Source organism: Erpetoichthys calabaricus, chromosome 2, assembly GCF_900747795.2.
Source record: "Erpetoichthys calabaricus chromosome 2, fErpCal1.3, whole genome shotgun sequence".
Taxonomy (NCBI): Eukaryota; Metazoa; Chordata; class Cladistia; order Polypteriformes; family Polypteridae; genus Erpetoichthys; species Erpetoichthys calabaricus.
Window position 1 is genome coordinate 189,139,688 of NC_041395.2, and position 20,886 is coordinate 189,160,573.

The 20,886-nt window shown below is 40.3% G+C and overlaps 1 protein-coding gene and 1 long non-coding RNA gene across 2 annotated transcripts in view; one reads left to right on the forward strand and one right to left on the reverse strand.

The window, feature by feature from the left end:
• The window catches only part of LOC114642656 (cleavage and polyadenylation specificity factor subunit 7-like), a 209,011-nt gene that overhangs the window by 71,114 nt on the left and 117,011 nt on the right, over nt 1-20,886 (forward strand). The window contains exon 2 of the mRNA XM_051922065.1: nt 5,499-5,711. The gene's annotated coding sequence lies outside the window, so the exon portion shown is untranslated. The remainder of the gene's footprint in view (nt 1-5,498; nt 5,712-20,886) is intronic.
• The window catches only part of LOC127526507 (uncharacterized), a 107,729-nt gene that overhangs the window by 9,258 nt on the left and 77,585 nt on the right, over nt 1-20,886 (reverse strand). The gene's annotated exons all lie outside the window — the stretch shown is intronic.

Genomic DNA, 20,886 nt, shown 5'->3' on the forward strand with positions numbered 1-20,886 from the left:
GTCAAAAGGAGGTAGTGTAGCCATTTACTGTATACAACAGCTACAATGATGTATTTCTTGTATAGCCCAAATTTACACAAGGAATGCCTCAATGGGCTTTAATAGGCCCTGTTTTTTAAAAACAATTAAAAATAGCTATTCAGAACGAGACCACCTTCCAGATAGGTTGGGAGTGCAGTGGGTGTCAAAAAATGGGGTACCGGTAAGTACAATTCACAAAACTAAACACAAATCTTTTTCACAGAGCAAGATGGACAATCTATCATTGCATTGTGTAGTAGTTCATCTTTTCCATCTGTAGTTCCTAATACTGTTACAATGGAAAATGTTTGCATTTGTTTGGAGCAAGATTTTCAGTAGCAGGTTATACAATGAAGAGGCCATCATTTAGCAAGCAACAGCATTGCAAAGGTGGATGAGGGAGATAAGGTAATTAAATATACAGTGGAACCTCGGTTCACGACCATAATTCGTTCCAAACCTCTGGTCGTAAACCGAATTGGTCGTGAACCGAAGCAATTTCCCCCAGAGGATTGTATGTAAATACAATTAATCCGTTCCAGACCGTACGAACTGTATGTAAATATATTTTTTAAAATATTTTTAAGCACAAATATAGTTAATTACACCATGGAATGCACAGTGTAATAGTAAACTAATGTAAAAACATTGAATAACACTGACAAACACCCAGGCTCCCTGCTCAGCTGCACGTACAGGCTCGCTCTCAGCTGCACACGCTCTCTGTCTAGCACGCGAGCCTGCCTGCTCGCTCTCTGTCTAGCACGCGAGCCTGCCTGCTCGCTCTCTGTCTAGCACGCGAGCCTGCCTGCTCGCTCTCTGTCTAGCACGCGAGCCTGCCTGCTCGCTCTCTGTCTAGCACGCGAGCCTGCCTGCTCGCTCTCTGTCTAGCACGCGAGCCTGCCTGCTCGCTCTCTGTCTAGCACGCGAGCCTGCCTGCTCGCTCTCTGTCTAGCACGCGAGCCTGCCTGCTCGCTCTCTCTCTAGCACGCGAGCCTGCCTGCTCGCTCTCTCTCTAGCACGCGAGCCTGCCTGCTCGCTCTCTCTCTAGCACGCGAGCCTGCCTGCTCGCTCTCTCTCTAGCACGCGAGCCTGCCTGCTCGCTCTCTCTCTAGCACGCGAGCCTGCCTGCTCGCTCTCTCTCTAGCACGCGATCCTGCCTGCTCGCTCTCTCTCTAGCACGCGAGCCTGCCTGCTCGCTCTCTCTCTAGCACGCGAGCCTGCCTGCTCGCTCTCTCTCTAGCACGCGAGCCTGCCTGCTCGCTCTCTCTCTAGCACGCGAGCCTGCCTGCTCGCTCTCTCTCTAGCACGCGAGCCTGCCTGCTCGCTCTCTCTCTAGCACGCGAGCCTGCCTGCTCGCTCTCTCTCTAGCACGCGATCCTGCCTGCCTGCTCGCTCGCTCTCTAGCACGCGATCCTGCCTGCCTGCTCGCTCGCTCTCTAGCACGCGATCCTGCCTGCCTGCTCGCTCGCTCTCTAGCACGCGATCCTGCCTGCCTGCTCGCTCGCTCTCTAGCACGCGATCCTGCCTGCCTGCTCGCTCGCTCTCTAGCACGCGATCCTGCCTGCCTGCTCGCTCGCTCTCTAGCACGCGAGCCTGCCTGCCTGCTCGCTCGCTCTCTAGCACGCGAGCCTGCCTGCCTGCTCGCTCGCTCTCTAGCACGCGAGCCTGCCTGCCTGCTCGCTCGCTCTCTAGCACGCAAGCCTGCCTGCCTGCTCGCTCGCTCATAAAAAAGATATCACGTATACATCTCAGTATTTTAATTATTCAGAGAGCTGTAATATCACGAATGTAATGGATTATGTGTCCTGTTAGAGAAAGAGAAAGCCCGTTTAAGAAGCAGGTAGTGATTCACACACAGAGCACAAAGAAGATCAAATGCAGAACATAGCATTTAACATGCTACTTTAGGTACAATGGGATTTGAGAAACTACTAAATTAAACGATTTTAAGATGAAGTTTATGATGTTCTACTTTAATGGCAAAATAAACTACGTGATTAAAGTGGAAATTTCAAGATTAAAGTTGACTTTTCGTGCTTTTTTCCCCACTGTGTGCCTATTTTTTTTGTCTGTACCCTAATAAGCTTTCATATGACACTCAGACGGTGGGCTATGACTTGCCTTTTCACGGCGAGTTTGATATGTGATTTCTTTTTTATTTCGGGCACTGTGCGACTTTGTGAACTTGAGCTTTCGAGTTTCTCCGACACTCTGTCACTCGATCAACTTCCTTTTGTTGATTATACCACTGTTTAAACCAACAAGTAGTACGTTTTTCCTTTGCCTTCACTTGGTATTCGCTGAAATTCTTATATTTTCCCCCGTGCTTTTCCCATTGCCTTTTCTCAGAAGGCTATTTATATTGATTTGCATATTCAAAGAGGCATAATTCTTGGAGGAGTTGGGGCGGGACAGAAGGCGTGTGCACGTGCGTTACTTTTCACGCTGATCGGGATTTATGTAGTGGAAAAACGTGAAAGTTTGCATACGTACAGATTCCTGCATCTGGATTTTTCTGTGCGTACGCACATTGCCACTTTTGTGCTTACGCCATGTTATAGTGTGAGTTCTACGCACGCCGTTATACATGAGGCCCCAGGTTTTTATGGCTTGTATGTTTGCTGCCCAGTAATAAAACTGAAAATTAGGTTAAAGCCATGCCACCTTCTGCCTGAGGTCTCTGTAGGGTCGCTCTTCAGATACGTGGGTGTTTTGAGTTCCAAATGAATGAGATTATTGTTGAATCTAACTGTTTAAAAAACGATTTATTGATATATATTGGAAAGTTTTGAAATAAAAAGAGAAGTTTAGGAAGGATATTCATCTTAACAATGTTAATTCTTCCGGCTAGAGTGAGATGAAGGGTTGACCATCTATGCAAGTCTTGCTTAATTTTTCCATACAGACAGCAAAATTTTGTTGATAAAGAGCTTTATGTTTACTTGTAATATTTACCCCTAGGTATTTAAACTGATCTGCTATGGAAAAAGGTAGGGTGTCCAATCTAATATTATATGCTTGTGAATTCACTGGAAAGAGTATACTTTTATTCAGATTAATTTTAAGACCAGATATCTTTTGAAATTCTGTTAGTGCTGTTAAAACAGCAGGGACAGTGTTTTCTGCGTCTGATATATATAAAACCATATCATCTGCATATAGAGAAATTTTCTGTTCCAGTCCTTCTCTGACAATCCCCTTTATCTGATAAGAATTTCGGCAGTGAACCGCCAGTGGTTCAATGGCGATTGCAAACAGCAGTGGTGACAAGGGACATCCTTGTCTGGTACCACGTTCTAGCTTAAAGTAGTCTGAGCAAATGTTATTAATACAAACTGAAGCTTCTGGATTGGTATACAGTAGTTTGATCCATGCACAAATTTTCGGGCCAAACCCAAATTTCTCCAATGCAGTGAAAAGGTAGTTCCATTCAATCATACCAAATTCTTTTTCTGCGTCTAATGATAGTAATATCTCTGGGGTGTTTGATTTTGCTGGTGAATATATAACATTAAACAAGCATCGGAGATTGGAAGATAGATGTCAGCCTTTAATAAATCCAGTTAGGGCAGCACTTTCTCCATCCTTCTACCTAGTATTTTTGAGAGTATCTTAACATCATTATTCAGGAGTGAAATTGGTCTGTATGATGCACATTGTAACAAGTCCTTATTTTGTTTAGGAAAGACCGTGATTAATGCTTGATGAAATGTTTGAGGTAGCATTTGGTTGTCGCTAGCTTCTGTAAATGTTGCCAATAAGAGGGGAGCTAGCTGAGTGGAGAATTTCTTATAAAATTCTAAGGGGTAACCATCAGGGCCTGCTGATTTCCCGCTTTGAAGTGACTTTATAGCATCTAGTAATTCTGTTAGCGTTAGAGGTTTATCCAGTTCCTCAGCACTTAAAGCATCTATTTGTGGTGTCTGTAATGTATCCAGAAATGCATTAGATTGTGTGTTGTCTTCTTTGAGCTCAGTAGAATATAAGGATTTATAATAATCTCTAAATGCGTGCATTATATTTTTATGGTCAATAATTTCTTCTCCATTCGTGTTGGTGATTACTGGTATTGCATTGCGAACTTCTTGTTTGTGAATTTGTTGAGCTAAAAGCTTATTAGCTTTTTCTCCGTGTTCATAGTAATGATGTCTAGACTTATAAATAAGTTGTTCAGTTTCTTTCGTTCTTAAGATGTTAAGTTCTGTATGCAGGGCCTGCCTTTTCCTGTGGAGAGCTTCACTTGGACGCCTGGCTTGTTCTTCATCTATTGTAGTAATTTCGCTTCTTAGGTCTGACACTTTCTTGGTTTCTAATTTTTTTCTGTGGGAAAGAAATGAAATAATCTGTCCTCTTAAGAAGGCCTTTAGAGTTTCCCAGAGTGTTCCTGCAGAAACCTCTGTGGGAGTGTTTGTCTCTAGGAAGAAGCTGATTTGTTTGGATATATATTCTGTGCAGTTCTCGTCTGCCAATAGAAGAGGGTTAAGGCGCCATCTGCGAGGTGAGTGTGAGGGGCTTAATGATTTTAGCTCCAAGACTAGAGGGGCATGGTCGAAGATAACAATTGTGTCGTATTTGCATGATTTAATTGTAGGCAGGAAATCATTATCTTTAAAAAAAATAATCAATTCTTGAGTAGCTATAATGCACTGGTGAGTAGAATGAATATGTTCTTGAGTTTGGGTTAAGAAACCTCCAGGGGTCTGATAAGTTGTGATCATTTAAAAACTCTGTAATTGTCTTTGCAGTATTAGATGTCGTCCCCCCTTGTCACAGGAGTCCTATCTAAGAGTGGATTTACAACACAATTAAAGTCCCCAGCCATTATAATTTTATGAGTGTTCACATTGGGATGGATGCAAATAGATTTTGCATGAATTCCTTATCATCGACATTGGGTGCATAAACATTTATCAAAATCATTTTACTGTTATATAAGTTGCCCATGACCATCACATATCTCCCTTCAGGGTCCGATACTACATCTGATGCTACAAATGGAACTGTTCTGTGTATGAGAATTCCCACCCCTCTAGTTTTCTTTATAAAGCTAGAATGGAACATTTGGCCAGTCCAGTCTTTTTTTAGTCTGAACTGATCCTTGCTTAGTAAGTGGGTCTCCTGTAAAAATACTATTTTAGCGTTTAAGCCTGTTAGGTGAGAGCATACTTTCTTTCTCTTTAATTCGTGATTCAGGCCTTTAACATTCCAGCTCACAAAGTTAACTGTCCCATCATGGAGACATTGATTCTGAGTTTTTAATGTCATTTTATAGTCTTAACTGGTAATGAGGCAGTTTTAATCTTAGTTTCAAAATTCCCCATGAGTTATTGCATCTTAGCCTATTGTTGCATTGATATTTATAGTTATAGGGATTAGAAGAATAGATTAGATGGGTGTTATTTTTTTAATAATGCTTTTAGTGTTTTACGGTCATAACTTAAAATAATTACCTCTCCTTCCCCTTTTATTTTCAGGATGGGGAGTTTGTTCGTGAGGCTGATACTAGTGACCTTTATGATGATGTATTAACTGGCACAATCAGCAATGAATGGCAAAGAAAGGAGGAAGAAGCACCAGCCTTGCAGAAAAGTGCGCCATCCAAACCTGACACTAAACCTAATGTCCCATACATGTCAAGTGGTCAAGGACACAAAAGGCTTGCAGTTTACATTGGTAATTTTTCTTGGGTAGGTTATTTTTAAGTTTGCTCATGCTTATATTATTAAATGCTGACCATTTTAATTTTGTTATAAAGTTTGCTCTATGGTGCCTTTTCTGTAAGTCAAATACTTGTAATTGTTTCTGCATCATGGTGACTGATGTGCTTTATAGCTTATTCTGCACTCTGGTGGGTACATAAACATTTGCATTTTCAGTATTTGGAGGACAATTGGATGTAAATTTCAGGGTATGAGTTAAAGGATTGTGTAATCTTTTCAAGTTAGTTATTTCTTCATAATTATTATATATTAACTTGACACACAAAATTGTGTTCTGAAGTTATACAAAAAATATGCCTGTTGCAGCTCAGATGGGTTTCAAGGAGCAGGAATTTAAACATGAAAATAAGAGCTTTAAAATCTACCAGATATGTTTATTTGTTCAAAGCATGAGTGTTAAGTATTGATTCAATACTCAACACTATGTTCCACCTCTAATTTTTTATATAATATATTTATGATCATAGTAAATGGAACAGTCTTAGTTATTCTAACAGTCCATTGCACAAATCCTTCCTCACGGTTGCAGTCATTGCTTTTCCTGTGCTCACAATTAGGAAATTGATGTACTGACCATGTGTTCAGTACATTGTTGGCAGTATGTGATCAGTTTCCAAGTGATGTGTCAATATATTTACATTTACTTAGTTGGCTGATACCTTTATCAAAGGTGACTTACAACATGATACAATTGGTTAAGTTTCTTTTCGGTGTCCATTTGAAGCACAGGCAGGTCAAGTGACTCACTCATGGTCACATAGTGTCAGTAGTGGGGTTTAAACCCACAACCTCAGGGTTTGAAGTCCAAAGCCTTAACCGCTACACAACAATATTCTTTATTTCAGAGACAATCTGAGGGATTTACATGTGCTCCTGTTTCAGATGGCTGACTTTTATTGGCTTGCTTCTGTTTCTACTTTTTAACTTAATATTCAAAAATTAGGAAGTTAACATGGCATAAGTGCTATGTGAGAGCACACGTGCCTCTTCATAAACTTTTCACAAGCTGCCCTTGAGGCCACTGTTTGCAGATTTGGGGTTCATGTATTTGCCCTTTTTGTTTTCCCACTCATCATGTAAAGAATACCATCAGTCTTTACCAGTATGCTCTGGCATCACCACTGTTGGGCACTATATGTCTTCCAGTCCCACAGAAGAAACATCAGCTTTCAACTTTAGAGGTGGGCTTAATGGGGAATGACTAAGGTTGCTGGATCAGATCAGTCAAGTTATGCATATAGTGAACACCTCAGTTCAGAACTGGTCCACTAATCCTGTGCTTGTACCACAGCTGACAACCATAGAAGGGCTTCTGTGATTTTTTTTTTTCCCCAATTAGTCTATATCTACCCACTAGAGCCCATCTGACTTGTAGCTGCACCAGCTTCACCTGCTTATTGAAAAAGTCCTCCAGTTTACTCAGTGTGTATCTATTCTTTAATAGCTAGTATTATATTACTACAAATAATACCCAGAATCTGCACTTTATATAAAATTAAAACTGTTGTCCTTGCTTGTAGTGTTCTTAGCAGGTTTTTAATTCTATAGCTATTGTGACTAGATCAATTATTGTGTTATTCGTGTACTTGCCCACTTTTAACTCCAAAATTGTCTTTTTCTTCTTTTGCATCTTTAGGAGGTGGTCCAAATTTTTGTCTGTAGTTTGTGTTCTTTTTTGTCAGTCTTTTTTCTTTATTCCACACTCTGGGAAAGTTAGCAAAATGAAAGGTGACAAAGCAGTTTCTATCCATGTCATCTTCCTGGTTGCTGAGTGTTGGCACCAGGCCAAGCTTTGCTTCTGGGGACTCAGTAGCTTGACTGCTAGTGTCACTCTATCCCAATGTCTTAGTTTTAACCTAGTCTCCTGCATATATATTACCGTCTTTTGCCCTCACTGTTTGTTATGTGCACCAACCCAAAGTGTATAAAAATCCAAAATGGAAGTAACAGTTGCAGAAGGTTAGGAAAAGACAAAATACCTTTTTCTCTTTTGTGTCTTTCTGCACTATCCGATTTTCCCTTTCAATGCCTGTATCTTTTTTTATGTTAAACTGTGGCCTGAAAATATGGGCTTAAACCTCTCCCAAATTCAACTATTTCCAGTATTTTTGCTAAACCTGATTTCTGTTTTTTATTTGGCCATCTCACTTCTTTTCTTTTTAATTTCAGTGACTTTTTTTTTTTTATATACAAACTGCTGTTTCTCTGACAAACAAGCCCATTCCAGTTCTCTATTCTGTGCACATTATATTCTTTCAGCTTACCTCACAACACACATCTCTCTTCTGTCTTATCCTGTTTCATTCCAAGTAACTGCTAAAGTGGCACACTTCCACCTTCATTCTTGCACTAGCATTTTCAAAACTTTCATATCGAAACACTTGCATTTTATTTCTGCTATTTTTATCTCTCAATTCTGTGTTGTCCACTCTTGCTTTCCAGACTCCACTATCCAGCTCATGCCCTGCAGTCAACAATAGTCATTCAAACTCACACGTTACTCTGCCTTCTATGATTTATTTTTCCTAAATCAAATTCTATCCTTCTACTAGACACCTTTCCTAAAAGATGTGAATCAGGTATTGATGTAGCATATTCTTTAAATACTAAAAATTATATAGAGAATATAGTGCAGTGAGGAGTAATGAAAAGAAATGCCCTTGCTCTTTTACCTTCCTTTCAGCTCTCGCCTTCCTTTCTGTTCATGCTCTGACTCTTATTGGTCTCTGGTAAGTCAGCCTTGCATGTTTTAGGGTTCCAGTTAAATCCCATTATTTTCCTTTTTTTTTTTTACTATGGCCAGCACACTCATTTTTCCCTTGCATTTTGTGTTTTCTGCTTTAGCAGTGGTCTGTTCTACATGCTAGGACCTCACATTTTAATGCCAACTGTTACATCTGTCAGACATCAACTTTAAACGTTAACATATCGATTCATTTTGGCTTTCAACCACTTTTCTATTTCTTTACTTACACAGTACTACTTTATTACCAATAATACAAGCTACTAATACTAACCCTCATAAAACAGCAGCTGTCTTCTTGACACCTGATGCATCTTTTTATGTCTTTAATCCTTCCTGCTCCTCTCCATTGTCTGGCTGTCCCAGCTCAGCATCTGCTTTCTCTACCTGTATGACAGGTTTCCATTTCAGAGCTTTAGTCTTCTTACATTTGCCACCTTTTAAACTTCTACTTACACACCATTCCTATCCACATAATTACTCATTATGAGTTAAACCTACAGAGCCAGACACTCCTTAGGATTCCATCTGTACAGGTAAATATGCTTGATGCTTTTAATGCTTGTCACTCCACAGTACTCCTCACTAGCTTCGGTGTGAACAACATACAGGTGTCCCCTAGACACATGAAGGCTTATTCACTTTGTTTGTAGGCCACTTTACCAACCAACAGTGTGTTATTTCTACCATCCTGTTCTCTATTGGAAATGTCTTTCCTAAACCTGCTGAATCATAGGCAAGAAAGCGGTAATCTTCCCATACCAGTTGCCTTATAACCACTAAATATGTGTGCACACAAAAACTTGAACATAATTCACAAATATGGTACAGAATATGGTTACTCCAAAATCCTGCTAAGCAAGCCAAGTGCTTTGTGGTATTAAGAGTTCTAGGTGACCCAATTCTCCCCTTTTATACTCTTTATTATGTATACTTTACCAGAATGCTTTAAATTCTAGGCACTAATGACACTAAGTACTATATAGCCCAGCACTCCCTCCCTTTTCCCTTTTACATCTATAGCCCCAGGCAACTTTATAGAGTAAAAGAATATGCAGGAGAAATTGTTACACATTTAATTATGTATTGTAGGTAATATACCCATGATATTAAATCCTTATGCCCTAAGTGATTTTTGAGTTTATTGCACCTTAATTACATACCCAAAAATAAACTGCTGTTCTACTTATGTAATAAAGGAGCTGCAAATGTCTGAAAAATACAGAGAACAACACAAAAGTATATTATTGTTTGCACCAATATTGACTAAATTAAAGTCTCTTTGGGGATTTCCCTCCAAAAAACTGATTTTTACTTTACATAAAGAGGACTTATGATACACAACCCTAGAATCAGTTTTCATTTCTGTCCCAATGTGTCAGCTGTCATTGTACCAAGTTCAGATTTCATATCCTATAGCATTGCAAAGTTTCGGTGTTTGGCACAAAGGGGTCCCTCTTTTTTGGAAACATTGTGTTCTGAGCTGGGGATAATCCTGTGCAGGTTTTGTTTTAGTGTGTATTTAGGGTATCAAAACTAAATTTCGGGTTTAGCATTGCTGCAGTGTGTCTCATAACTGCGGACTAGCAGTGGATCATGCCTAAGACTAAGTACAATTGCAGTGAGCTTCTTGGAGCTTATGAAATTTTCTTACTAACTTAGACCACCTCGTGAGCAGGTTTAATGGACGTAGTGCGGTACGTAATGTTACAAAATGAATTCCACACTCGTCAGACTGTTACGAACATTAAAAAAAACCACAAATATACCATTAAAAATATTGTAACCATATTTTATATTTATATTTGGACTCCGTGACAAGTGATGCATGGAAATATTTATATTTATAATGTTGTTGCATGGATTGAAAGGTGATTCATTCCAAGTTAATTAAAAATTGTTAAAAATAATGATGCCATATTGGCATAAACTACAATTAGTTCTGCCTCATCATAAAATGGAGTTGAATATATCCCTTTTTGTGTGTGTAGTTTAAAAAAAAAAAAGTTACTAATTACTTTTTAATCACTCAAATATAGCATCCTCAGTTGTACTCTTTCTACCACCTTCTGAACAAAAAAAGTTTGCATGCATTACTGAAAGTAAAACTTTGTTGTGTTTAATCATGGTTTGGCTTGACTGGCACATAATTGGCCTTTTCTTAATGTGTGCAAGTGAAATGCTGCAAAAATTGCATGAAGCTGAGTGTTGATTGGTATCACAAGCTTGCAATACACAATATGCATGCAGAAGGACAAGGTCAATGGCTTTTTAAAAAATGTAAGATACTGCTTTAATAGATTTATCCTGTTGTGAGTGTTTACCCTACTTATGTAGGAAATATCAGAGTATTAACAATGCTGCATTTACCAAAATTTAAAACTGCACCTACTTAAATGAAAATTCATTTATCATTACTGCATTTACATCTAGTGTAATGTAATCAGTTTATTTCAGATTTATTATCTTGTGTACCCACTATAATTACATTCCTAATGTACAGACCCTCCTTGTGGGTAGATGAGAAGGGAGGACAACCTGATTAGTGTCTTTAATCAATGCTACAGTAAGAAAAGAAATAAGCAGTTTACATCTTTGACTACCACTTCTGCATTGTTATGGCCATGGAGAATGCTGTGATTGCTTCTCTGGTGTTTCAATCGGCCCCAAAGCTCAGTGTCGCTATTGTGACTTGTGCAGTTTTGCTCCTTTCGGTCCTGTGTGTTACTCTGTAATCCATCAAACTCCTACAATCTGCTGTGGCTCCTGTTTTAACTCTTTCATCTCTCTGCATAGAGAACTGAATGATGCCTTCTCTGGTGAACGTTATTGGTTGCGGGGAGCATAGTGAGCTCAGCCCTCACTTTCTTTCTTTGTATAGGCTGAAGTTGGGTAGCCACTGTCCTTCGTACTGGCTTCTATAAATATACATGTGCTTTTCCCATTCAAATTGCAAGACAAACTGAACAGGATTCTTTCCCCCCAACTACAGCACATTCCTGCTAAACTAGCTAAGCATAGAAATCGAGCATTCCTCCCGTATCAAATATGGGGGCCTGATAGTTTTCTTTATGAGTCTAGAAAGAAGAAAACAGAAAGTGACAGTTTTTAGGAAAAAAAATTTTCTGCAAGTGTTTGGAGCCACCCAATTATGTTTATTTACACTGACGATGTGAAGCTAAACAGTAATGAACGATATCTTCCACCATCAGCTCGGCACTGTTGATTACAGCAGATTCTGACCTTCCAGTCTGGATTTAAGGTGGAGGAGAGATTATTTTGGCAGGGGTAATATCAACATCCTAATGTCCTTTTGCAGCTACAGTCGAATAATTTTGCTTAATGCTCAATGCTACACACACAAAATATAAATACATGTGATCTTATGATCTCTGCAGGCTCTCCTAAAAATATGACAGAATTAATCACTAGCACTTTATGGTAATGTGCCTTACTGGCATTTCCAGCAATTAAGTAAAGTTAGTTTTGTGTCCTCTGCAGTGTTAAGAGAGAGGCATTTATTTGGGGGAAAAAATGACAAATAGATATAAAGAAATGAAGTTGCCTTTTATTTTTCTATTTTGAAAGTGCGGGGGGACATCTTCGCTGACTATATAAGCGGCTTCTGGGGAGCGTCACGGCGGGTTTTGTGTAGTGGAAAGATGGCTCTGCCGTTGTCTGGCCAGGATGGCGTTGTCTGTCTCCCACTCGTGCGTTTGCCTCCCGTGACCTCGTAGCACTGGAAGAGTAAGAGAAAGTGTGAAGCATCTTAGTATCGGCTTGCTGTGGCATATTAAGGGATCCCGTATTTGCAGTTGTCGGGGCGATAGTCCGGGTGAGGGAAAAAAAGGGGCTTACTTTCAATTTTAAGAGAGAAGCTGGCATAGCTATATGCGCGCTTGCTCGTTGCTCGCATTTTTATAGGAATTTTGCGGGGCAGGAGATGCCACTCTTTGTAGATAACACCACGCCATTGCGTGCCCATGGGAGGATGATGTTCGATAGAATAATTAGTCGGCACTAAGGCGCCAGATACAAAAGGGAATTTCTAGCCTCTAGAGGGGGTCTTCTGGTCAGACCGTGCAGAGTGAAGTACTTGGTAGAGCATTCTCGTGAGTTTACCAAGCACTGTGGCTTGTTCCTTGATTGTTGTAAATATTTTATTTCTTGTATAAACATCTCTGGATTAGCTTTGGTGGAGGTATTTCTTGGGTTGTGGTTAATGGTGCACTGTTTATTTTTGTATATACACTTTCTTTTTTCTGTGTTTTGAATATTTTTCTTGGTAAACACAGTAAACACTGTTTGGAGGAGTAGCTTCCTGACTTGGATAACTGTGGAGGAAGACGCCTAATTTTTATTTTATGTATGTATGGGTTGTACTAGTTTGTGTGTATTTTTCTTTTTCCTTTGGGACTTTCAGTCAGTACTGTAAATACTGTATATAATCATCATTTTTGGGCTCCATTTCATAACTGTTTTGGGTATCATTTCTGGTAATGGACTGTGTATACAGATTTATTTTCCAAAGGACATTATTTTTGTTTTTTTCTTTATGTGCACCTGTGAATAAAAACCTCACTTTATTTTTGCAAAATCCAACCCTTTTGTATCAGCGTCTTCCTGTCTTACACCATCATCCTGGTCACGCTCTGTCCCGCATACTAGACACCTTGAGTGTATGCTGGTGTCCCCCAATTCACACTACACAGGGTGTCACACACTTACATATTTACCTTAAGAAAGATAAAATAATACCCATTGGCTTGGATGATGCATGTTCACGTGAAGGGGGTGGGGTGAATTCGGTGTATACAGTAATCCCTCCTCCATCGCGGGGGTTGCGTTCCAGAGCCACCCGCGAAATAAGAAAATCCGCGAAGTAGAAACCATATGTTTATATGGTTATTTTTATATTGTCATGCTTGGGTCACAGATTTGCGCAGAAACACAGGAGGTTGTAGAGAGACAGGAACGTTATTCAGACACTGCAAACAAACATTTTGTCTCTTTTTCAAAAGTTTAAACTGTGCTCCATAACAAGACAGAGATGACAGTTCCGTCTCACAATTTAAAGAATGCAAACATATCTTCCTCTTCAAAGGAGTGCGTGTCAGGAGCAGTGACTGTCACAGAGATAGAGAGAAAAGCAAACAAATCAATAGGGCTGTTTGGCTTTTAAGTATGCGAAGCACCGCGGCACAAAGCTGTTGAAGGCGGCAGCTCACACCCCCTCCGTCAGGAGCAGACAAAGAGAGAGAGAGAGATAGAGAGAGACAGAGTTTGTTTTTCAAGCAAAAATCAATACGTGCCCTTCGAGCTTTTAAGTATGCGAAGCACCGTGCAGCATGTCGTTTCAGGAAGCAGCTGCACAAAAGATAGCAACGTGAAGATAATCTTTCAGCATTTTTAGACGAGTGTCCGTATCGTCTAGGTGTGCAAACAGCCCCCCTGCTCAATCCCCCTACGTCAGGATCAGAGAAAGTCAGCGCAAGAGAGAGAGAGAGAGAAAAGTAAGTTGGGTAGCTTCTCAGCCATCTGCCAATAGCGTCCCTTGTATGAAATCAACTGGGCAAACCAACCGAGGAAGCATGTACCAGAAATTAAAAGACCCATTGTCCGCAGAAATCCGCGAACCAGCAAAAAATCCGCGATATATATTTAAATATGCTTACATATAAAATCCGCGATGGAGTGAAGCCGTGAAAGGCGAAGTGCGATATAGTGAGGGATTACTGTGTATGTATATATATATATATATATATATATATATATATATATATATATATATATATATATATATATAGTGAAGAAAGAAGTTGAGACAACACGCTCATAAAGGTTTGGGGTGTTAGCCCCATGTAGTGTAAGGTCAAAAGTAGCCTTTCCTGGCTGATATATCAAAGAATCATACAGAGGACAACATTTTAGTGAGTGAGAGGATTTTTATAATGAAGCTGTCAGGAAATTAAATACAGAGGGAATGCTGGGAAGAGGGTTGAGCGGGAATGACATGGAACATTGAGGCCGGAAGTACAGTTATCAGGTGAGGTCGGAAGTAAAGGCTTTGTTATTGTGTGTGTAAGATCGTCAGCCACTCTTCAAACAGTGCATTACATTCTTCTGTTTTTCTGTTGAACGAGAGAGAGAGAGAGACAGACATTATTGCCCTGTACAAAACCCACTTTCTTTGTGTTATCACGTGTTGTTGAGCAGTTAGCTGCTCCCCAAGCGTGCGTGCGTGACAATTATATATAATTATTTTTTTCTCTCTTCTGGTTCGTCCTGCTTCCTGTTCAAAAGCGGTCCTGCCCACATGCAGCCGACACGGCATTTCTCCATTGCTATTTGTCCTCTTCCAAACCCTTCCCCACGCTGTCTGCGGCTCCTCTTCAAAACCGGTACTGCCCAGACGCAACCAACACAGCATTTTTCGATTCCTATTCCTGCTCTTCCAGACCCTTCTCCATACTGCCTGAGGCCTCCCATACACCCCCACGGACTACCGCGTTCCCCGCTCCTCTCTCATGACCCCATTGGTGTCACGTCACCGCCCTATATCTAGCCTGACCACGTGACCTTTCATTTCAGCCATGTGTGCACCTGGGAGTCTTTTCCGTAGCCTGCTACAGAAAAGTACTCTGTCGACCATTGGCATTGGTTTCGCTCTTTGCTATTGGTTTCACTCCTTCGTATTTTTGCTATACTGTGACGGTTGTTTCCTAAGCCTTTGTTATAAAATGAATGACAGTATCTTCTCTGTCGACGGGTTTTTGTACAACGTCATCTCTATTTCGGGATCCGGCAACTGCCTATTCCTATCAGTGGGTTATTTCTTGACACAAACGGTTGACGAAGGCAATGCACTCTCACTACGACATAGGGCAGTAGATTTCGTTTCATCACATTGGGACAGATTTGGAGACGTTCTTCCTGTTGTTCTTTCCAATGCAAGTCGAGTTATCACAACAAGTCAGGAGTACTATCAATACATGGCAACATCTGGACTTTATGGTGGTGAACCTGAAATTCAAGCTCTTTACGAGATTCTCCATGCTACCATTGTCATTTACTTCAAACACGACCCCAACATCCCGCCTTGCATTTACAATTTTGGAAATACTCTCTTCATTTACCTTCTGTACTCAGGACAACTGGACAATGGCCACTATGAAGCCCTCCTACCGATTCCGATCATGTCTCCACAGCAGCATTTAATGTCTGATAACACCAACACATCAGTCCTCAGTCATTCTTCTCTTCCACAAAACACTACAGTTTCGTCTACTGCTACAACCTTCCTCTGCGAAATGTGTAGTAAATCTTTCAAAACAAAACCCAGCCTTGCCAAACACAAGAAAATTCATTGCAACGACAAATTGCTTTAGTCTCACACTTGCACAAAACGTTTCACAACGCAGAACTATCTTCACAAACACACAAAAATTCACTCCGCTGAAATATTACCTGACTCTCATTCCAGTGTGATTCCTGCAACAAAACCAAACGCGAACCTCACTTGCTAAACACAAGAAAAGACATTCTTCACAACAACTATATGAGTGCCAGAAATGCAATAAGAAGTTCACTACACAGGATTGTCTGACTAAACACAACAAAACTCATTCACAACTTTTGCAATGCGACATCTCCAAAGCAACGTTTCCAAACCTACGCAGTCTCAGCACACATACACACAATCCTCTTCCCGTTCCCACAGGAACTTCATTTAATTCCTGTCTTCCCGTCCAAGAGTACAACATTGGGACTCCAGACCAGCAGTGCAAACACTGTCATGTGCTATAGTGGCCTGCTGAGTGGAATACATCCAACAAGTACTTGAGGTGCTGCCACAACAGTAAAGTAGCTTTACCACCTTTGCAGGAGTCACCTTTGTCTTTACAACAGCTTCTTACACAGCAAACATCAGAAGCTAAAAATTATCGTGAACACATTGGAGAATACAACTCTTCTCTAGCGTTTGCTTCCATAGGTGCACAGATAACTCAACCTCCTGGCCACAGACCATACTGTTTTAAAATACACAGGCAAATTTATCAACAAATCTCTCCACTATCTTCTACCTCTCCAGGATATGGACAGTTGTATGTTTTTGACACAGTGCAAGCTACTGAAGTACGCTTACAAAATAAAGCAAACTTTGCATGCAGCGAAAATTTACTTCTCCAGGTAGCTTCCATGCTCAGAACCATCAACCCCTTCGCTAAATCATACAAACACATGCATGAAATCGCTCAGTCCAATCCAACAGCATCTGTACGAATGGTTTTCAAGGAAAGCCCTAGGCAGGATTTACGATGATGCAATGCCCCGACATGTCACACTGATGTTGCAGCAATTTTTGCCGGCGAAGATGGCGAACCGCCAGCCGAAAGGAACATTTGCATCTATCCCACAGGCAACTCCTGTAAACAGATTTCCACGTTCAATATGAATTGCGATCCTATGGTTTACCCACTTTTATTCCCTTATGGAGACATTGGCTAGCACAAAGATTTACAACATGTTCCCGATAAAAGAACCGCCAAACGAATAAGGTTTACTCAATGCCAATTTTACGCGTACAGATTAGCAATGAGAAATACATTTAGTATTTTGCACTCCAGCGGCAAACTATTCCAACAGTACGTCGTAGATGCGTGTGTTAAAACAGAGGGCGTGCGTCTCAACTATCTCAGATTACATCAACATGATCTGCGCGTGTAACAATATAAAGGACTATCAGACACACTGCAAGCAAACGCTGAAAATAACAATGTACGTGTAGGCAAAATGATCATATTACCGTTCACATTTCCAGGAAGACCAAAATACATGCAACAAAACTATGCCATGGCCATAGTACGAAAATTCAGAAAGCCTGATTTATTTATCACGTTCATATGTAATCCTGCTTGGCCGGAAATTCTACATGCACTGTCGGATACCCAAAAACCAGAGCACAAACCCGATATTGTAGTACGAGTCTTTTGGATTAAGCTGCAGGAATTACTTAGAGACATTCTACAACATATTTTTGGGATTGTTATTGATTATATTTACGTAATCGAATTTCAGAAACGCGGCCTTCCTCATGCCCACATGCTGTTTACTCTTCACAACAATTCTAAAACAAGAACCAAAGATGACATTGATAAATATGTCACTGCTGAACTCCCTAACCCCTAACATTGACCCTAAGTTATTTGAAATTGTTACTAAATGCATGGTACATGGACCATGCGGTACAGCAGGTAACCCAACAGCATTGTGCATGAAGAATGGTACTTGCACCAAACGACTCCCGAAAGATTACGAGGAACACACGCAAGAAAACATTAACGGATACCCAATCTACTGCAGAAGAGAAGGGCCAACTGCATAAATAGGCAAGTTTATAATTGATAATCGATGGATAGTTCCTTACAACCCTTGGTTGAGTAAAAAATTCAATGCACATATTAATGTTGAAGTTTGCTCATCTATAAAGTCCATCAAATATCTCTACAAATATGTTCACGAAGGTTACAATGCAGCTTCTGTTACCTTACAGCAAGAACATCCTAACGATGACTTGGTTAATGATGAAATCATGACTTTCTTGGACGGAAGATATGTCAGTACTCCAGATGCTATGTTGCGTCTTAGTGAGTACAGTATGTCAGACAAATCTCACACAATTATACGATTACCTGTCCATCTTCCCGAACAACAAACTGTCCTGTTTCGTGAATGTCTCGAAGAAGAAACCTTAAATCAACAAGCAATGAGAAAAACCATGCCAACAGCATGGTTTGACCTGAATAAGATGGATACTCGTGCAAAATCATTCCACTATATAGACATTCCACACTATTATGCTTTCGATTCCAAGGCTACCGTGTGGAAACGACGACTCCGAACAAGTAACGCTATAGGTAGAATGCCAATTGTCTCTATTCAAGACTCTGAACGCTACTACTTACGCGTCCTCTTAACACGGTTTCCAGGAGCTACTACTTTCCAGGAGCTTAGAACCATAATTGGAAACATATACAGCTCATTTAAAGCAGCATGTCAAGAGTTAGGTGGTCTTAACGATGACAAGATTTGGCACGACACTCTTTATGAAGCTACACAAACTAAGATGCCCGTACGTATGAGACAACTCTTCGCTATCACTTGTGCCTTTGGGGAACCTGTCAATGTTCCAGACCTATGGCAAACACATAAACTGGCAATTTGCGAAGACCTGTTTACTAAATATTCCACTGACACTGCCCTGACGTATGCTCTCTCGGAAATTAACATTACATCTTGCCTGAAGAAGGGGCCTGAGTTGCCTCGAAAGCTTGCATATTGTAATCTTTCTAGTTAGCCAATAAAAGGTGTCATTTTGCTTGGCTTTTCTCTACATTCATAATGGCTAACACGGTACAACACCCTAGTACTTCGGAAATTAATGAAATACTCAAGTGCTATGGTATGACTCTTCAGCAATTTCATCTCCCAGTCACTGAATTCATTCCACCTCATTATCCAACCTGTGTTGACATTCTCCACGAACAAAAAGTAGCTGCAGATTACACACAACAACTCAACGACGATCAGCGAACAGTCGTACAAACAGTACTGCAGGCAATATACAATCCACCTGTTTATTCCAAGAAATGTTTCTTTCTCGATGGCCTGCAGGAACAGGCAAGACCTTTATATACAAAACCCTCATTCATTCTGTAAGAGGTAGAGGAGACGTGGCAATAGTGGTTGCTTCAACTGGAATCGCAGCAACTTTGCTACCTGGCGGCCGTACTGCACATTGCGTGTTCAAAATACTTCTACAAATCACACCAACATCAACCAGCAACGTGAAGCCAAATACCAAGGATGCCAATAATATACTTGAAGCGAAAATTACCATCTGGGATGAAGCACCAATGACACATTGTCATGCATTTCAATCTGTTGACAGACTACTGCGAGATCTCACTCGGGGAAAATGCACCTTTTGATAATAAAACCATTCTTCTCGGTGGAGATTTCCACCAAATACTGCCTGTTATCTTCAGCGGTTCTCGAGTCCTCACTCTTGCATCTTCCATCAACAAACACAGGCTGTAGAATGAAATGAAAGTCCTAAAACTCACAAAAAAATATGAGAGCTCTCGAAAGTGAAACTCAATTTGTTCAATGGCTTCTTCAAGTTGGGGAAGGTAAAACTGGAGACATGGCAGAACTACCTTCTCAATGTTTACCACAACACCAAGACCCAGTTGCTCAACTTTACGGTGATATTAATTTCTTGACTGTGACTCCCCAATAACTTGCTGCAAGAGCAATATTGAGCGTCACAAACGACGATTCTCTACATATTAACAACAAAGTTCTTGATCTTATACACGGTGAAAAAGTGCCTTCAAGAGTGTAGATACAGTAGTCGCTGAAGATCCTAATGGTAAACTAACGTACCCACAAGAGTTTTTACACACCATCACACTAACTGGCATGCCTCCCCATATCCTTCATCTGAAGGTAGGAGCTGTAGTTATGCTCCTTCGAAATATTATGCCATCAAAAGGTCTTTGCAACGGAACAAGACTCATCGTTACCCAAATACATAAATATTTTGGAGTGTAAACTGATCGCTATCCAAAATTCTGAAACAATCTTCGTTCCCAGAATCTCTCTCCTTCCTTCCGACACCAATCTCCCTTTTAAATTTAAACGCACACAATTCCCACTCAGACTCGCCTTCTCCATGACTATCAACAAGTCCCAAGTACAAACGTTTGCAAAGATTTGCGTTAATCTACAACAACCAGTTTTCAGCCACAGTCAGTTGTACATGGCTTTTACTAGAGTTAGATCTTTCGATTCATTATCTGTCATCTCCACCAAAACACCTATTCACAACTGTGTCTTTCAAGAAGTATTTATTTCTCTTGATTTCTGAATTCCTTTCTCACCATTTTCCGTACCTAATCTTACACTGGCGTATGCTACGGCGGGCGTCGGCTAGTGTGTGTGTGTGTGTGTGTGTGTGTATATATATATATATATATATATATATATATATATATATATATATATATAAAAAATATTTATAATATATATAGTCATGGCTGAAATTATCGGCACCCCTGGAATTTTCCCAGAAAATGCACCATTTCTCCCAGAAAATTATTGTAATTACAAATGTTTTTGTATATACATGTTTATTTCCTTTATGTGCATTGGAACAACACAAAAAAACAGAAAAAAAGCCAAATCTGACATCATGTCACACAGAACTCCAAAAATGGGCCAGACAAAATTATTGGCACCCTTTCAAAATTGTGGATAAATCGTTTTATTTCAAGCATATGATGCTTGTTTGAACTCACCTGTGGCAAGAAACAGGTGCTGGCAATATAGCAATCA